This window comes from Mustela lutreola, chromosome X (genome assembly GCF_030435805.1).
Source record: "Mustela lutreola isolate mMusLut2 chromosome X, mMusLut2.pri, whole genome shotgun sequence".
NCBI classification, from domain to species: Eukaryota; Metazoa; Chordata; class Mammalia; order Carnivora; family Mustelidae; genus Mustela; species Mustela lutreola.
Window position 1 is genome coordinate 114,217,841 of NC_081308.1, and position 5,067 is coordinate 114,222,907.

Sequence of the window (5,067 nt, forward strand, 5' to 3'; positions counted from 1 at the left end):
ATGAGGTAGGTGCTATGATTATCCCAGAGAGCTAAGGGGACTCACCCCGAGATCATGACGTTCCTCTGCTTAAGGCTGCCAGGGCTGGGACCAGAACTCTTTCTTTCCATAACGCCATCGATAAATCCAAACAGAACTCATTATTGCCCACCCTAAACATGCTCCTTTCATTCTGTTCTTCATCTTGGTGAATGGGGGCCCCCATGCAACCGGTGGCCTGAGGCAGGAATTTGAAGGTCATCTCCTGTATCCGGACCAGCATCATTTGCTTCTAGAAATTCTACCTCATTAGCATCTCTGTATCCGTCCTTCCTGTCTCCACCATTCCCTATCAGGCTGGAATACTGTGATAGTGGGCAGTATGGGTTAGCACAGAGGCTGACTAACATTGGCACCACTGAACTTGAAACTATCATCCAGACTCTCCCTGGCACCTCCAGCATGTAGAGAGTGAGCATGATCGGGGGAAGGGCAGAGGGAGAGGGAGAAGCAGGCTCCCCGCCGATCAGGCAGCCCAACAGGAGTCTTGAGCCCAGGATCCTCAGGTCATGACCTGAGCTGAAGGCCGCTGCTTAACTGACTGAGCAACCCGGGCGCCCCAGTCCAAGTTTTCAGAGTTGACAGAACTCAGTTTCAGATAGGCCAAGTGACTTGCCCAAGGCCACACAGCTTATAAGGGGCAGAGTCTAATTTACCCTGTTTTATGAGATTCCAAATGCACATTATATAATTTCTATGACTTCTCACAACAGCTCAGGGAGTTAAGGGGTTAAGTGACTGGACCAAGATTACACACTAAAACCATGCAGTTCTTGTAGCCCTAAATCCAGGTACATTCTACTTACACTGGCGCAATTCCATCTCATTGGGAGTTTGCAAAGCTTTGCCTTCGGAAGGGGTGGCATGTCTATTGACATATAACATCTAACTGTTGACAGAGGTACAAAAGATCCCTCATCATTATAAATTGAAAAACCACCTCCTGGTCAAACAACCAAAGGTAAATACCACTACCAAAAAAAAAAGAAAAATTCCTGGACAGTTCTTTGCTTTCTTATTTAGCTTGAACAGTGCTTAGTCCTGGCACGGCCTCCCCTCTGCCTCTTCCAGAGAATGAGGCCCGGTGGCCTTTTGAGGGGTTCCCAAGGGATTGAGGTAAGCTGACTCGGTACCTTCTCTCCCTGGGTAAGCTACGAGGTACCCACTGCAGTGGTCAATGCTGTCACTTAGCAATCGGGTAAAATGTAAGATCTGAGAGGTTTCAGACCTCTTCTTTGGACTTTGGGTTCTAGAAACCATTGAAACAAAGTGTGCTTTTGGAAATTCACCAACAACAGCTTTTCTTCCCCTCCACCATGCTTCTACCAAGGTAGAACTGTGTCAGGTTCAGGGAGTGGGGTGCAGGGAGGTGGGGGAGGTATCAGACAGAAATTTGTCAGATATGGTGATGGGATTATTTACCTTGAAACTCACGGTCTAACCCAGAGATAAACAAACATTAGGCTTAAAGGAAGGTCAGCCTCCAAGGACACAACTGCACCTGGCACCTGTGGGTGTTGGGATGATTCAACCTCGAGCTGGACACCTGACCTCCTCTACTTTTTCTGAAAGCTCAGAAGGCCTCAGCTTTGGTCTCATCCTCCATTTTTCTCTCACGAAGAGTCCTGGTCCTCATGTTGAAGAGGCAAAACTGAATTTACACTAAAATCTGAAATTATTTTTAAAAAGTAATGACCTTGTTTCATTTCTCCTCCTGACTGTCTACTCCCATCATCATTCTGTAGATCGAGTCCTTCTCTGTCATTGAAGGATCAGTGCGACACTAGGGATGGTGTCGATATTTGAAAATGATCAATTTTATCAAATAAATATGACACCTTGAAAAGTAAGATGAGGTTTCTTTTCACTAAACACATTTTTCCTCATTGGATTACAGTTTAGTAGGCACATGCCAGCAATTCTGAATTGTATCTGTATCTACCCTGCATCGCCCCAAATACTCTTGGAAATGCATAAAGGAAAAGTTTGACTAATATTTTCAGAGAGTTCATCTATAAAATCAACACATAGAACCTCAGAGTATAGATATGCAAAGAAACTTCGAAGAGCCAGGCTGTCTCAGGGTCCAGAACAGAGACTAAATGAATGAATGGGTGACTGGAAGGTCTCAGTGACAGGGCCTTGGAGGAAATGGCTGCCCTATCAGCTCATCAGGTATTAGCATCACGGGTCCGATTCCTTTAAATCGGACTCTTCTGATACTCGGCATCAGATGTAACTGAGGGGGGATCCTAGCGTCCCTGGTCCCACTGTAAATGGTGCCACTGGCATCCCAATTGTAAATATCAAGATAATGTTGTGGGGGGGCGGTAGGAGTAAAAAACAGAGGGTTCTAGATGTCAGTTAGTCTCATCCGGGAGACATTATTCTACCTGAGCATGCATCCTTGTTGTATTTCTACCATGCTACTTTCTATAAAATCAACACCAGTGCCCAAGACACCATTCTTTTCCACCGTGCAGCCAATTCTTTTCTTAAATTCCATCTTAAAGAACAATTCTCCCCGGGACTGATCCATGCCTCTTGAGACTTCAACTTTGCTACCAAAAGCCCTTCTGTGTGGCTTTCTGTCACTGTTAATGGTTCTCTTTACTATGGGTCCAAGCATTTCTTCACCTGTTTTAGATATTAGTACTAATGGGGACACCTGGGGCACTCAGACTTTAAGCTTCGGGCTCTTGATTTCAGTTCAGGTCATGATTGGGGGGGTGGTCTGTGCTCAGTAAGTAGTCTGTGCCTCTCTCCTTTCTCTCTCTCTCTGCCCCTCCTCCCACTCACACTTCCACTCTCTCTTTCAAATTAATACATAAAATCTTTAAAAAATTTTTATTAGTACTAATGAAAGAGGATGTTTAGGTTGCTTTTTCCCCCCTTTTCCCACTTGAAGTCTCCCAACGTATGGTGCAGGGGTGCATTTTAAGGAATTATTAATAGGATTGAGGGACTTTTTAAAAAGATTTTATTTTTAAGTAATCTCTTCATCTCATGTGGGGCTCGAACTCATAACCCCGAGATCAGGAGTTGCATGTTCCACTGACAGCCAACCAGGTGCCCCTGAGGGACCTTTTTAAGCTTCTGAGTCAATGAAAAAAATTCACACCAGGGTCTTCCTGGCCTCTAGAAACCACTTTCTCTCATAACTCCTCAAATATTTGTAAGGAAGGAAGGATCTACTCATTGGTTTACAATTGTCATAAAAGGCTCACTGTAGGTATGACCTTTGAGGGTAATAGAAAATAAATACTGTGCATGAGCAGTAATACAGGACTAGAAGGCTACTGACAGATGAGCCTTCCAGATAGAACACTGTGTATGAACTAGTGGAGAAGACTTCTGCATTGGAAGTCCCCACTCTGCATTTATCTGCCGCGTAATCTAGCACAAGTCACTTCAGCTCCCGAGGCTTTACCTGTTAATTTGCAAAATGGGCAAAGATGAACTTTCCCCCTACCCTCCCTCACAGGGTGGAATGGAGGGTCCAGGGAACTAATGGAGGCGAGATTGCTTTATCTATTTTAAAGTGTTAGCCACTCGTGACTCGATGCTGTTGCCGTCATCCCCACCATCATTGTCAGCATCATTATCGCCCCCTTCTCATCAGTCTCCCGTCGTTAAGGAGAAAAGACGGTGTTGGACGAACGGATGCTAAGTTAAGGTTCCACGCCCCTCGGGACGAAGCTGCCCGTGGGACTGCCGTCAGTGCTCTTGCCACTCTGGGAGACACTCCGATTGCTACTTACAGAGGAGCCTTCCCAGGGCAGAAGGGATCAGATGCTCTGACACCCGAATTGCTGGGTATCAAATCTCTCCCATTATCTTCCCAAGGAACACAATGTGCCGCAGCTGGAAAGAGACAGACTGACTCGAAGCAAAGTCAGGCTGGCTTCCAGTTGCTGTTACTGGTTCCAGTTCCCCAGAAGGTGAATTTTATAAAGCTCTGGTGCTCTGTCCCCCGCCCTCCCCCCCCCCCCCCTCATTTAACTGGATCTGAATTTAAGCTACATATTCAGAAAGCTCTTCTGTCATTTTTGGTCAAAGATTTCTCTTTGAGTCGCTTGAAATCTCTATTAAAAACTTAGCCTAAAGCAATGTCTTTTGAATTCCCAGCTCACTCATTCAGGTCCGGGAGCACGACGAGCCTACACCACCAGCCTGCAAATGGATAAACTACTCAAAAGATATTTTCCACCCTTTAAATAGAGTTCCAAGAAAGACTAGGAAATGCCTCATCCCTATAATGGAAGCTATGTGCTACAAAAACAAATCATTCAGGTCCGTGGACCTAGAAATGCCTTTTGCAAATAGAAGTCAAAGGAAGAGACGGCCATGAAGTCATCACCCACGAAGCACATGATTCAAATAAAAATGAAATACTCATTTGAAAAATGGGTTACCCACACACCCAACAGCCGTTGTTAGTTTGTGTATAAAAGAAAACAAGCGGCGTTTTGTACGAATTTCAAAGAACATGAACTGCTTGTTCCTTGTTAGTAGCTAATATAAATATGAGAGCAAAATAGCATCTTTTGTTCCAATAAAATCACAGAACATTTCAAAACGCTCCTACATGAATCCTTACATCAAAATGTACGAATCTTAAGATTCTGGAAGACAAGCCCCAAATGATGTGCTTAATACATTTGTTCTTCCTTGAAGAGATGAGGTATAATTGTACGCAATCATCTCGTAGCTAGGAATTATATTAAGAACCCTGAACTATAAGTACTAAATCAAACTAAATAGTCTCTTATCCTATTTTTCTCTTCATACTTGTCATTACTTCCTGAAGTTCTCATTACGACTGCATAATTCTACCCCCCCCCCCCCCCGCCGAACCCCCAGGTTTCCTTCAGAAAAGGAGGGTAGCCTTCAGCTTCTCCTTTCCCTCACAACCATACTTTTATCCTCACAAATGTTCCTGGGGTGAGACTCACAAGTTATTTCAGTGAGCACTAATACCGTTCAGGGTAAGACGAATAAGTTATTGCTGCTTTGTCTTTTTACAAA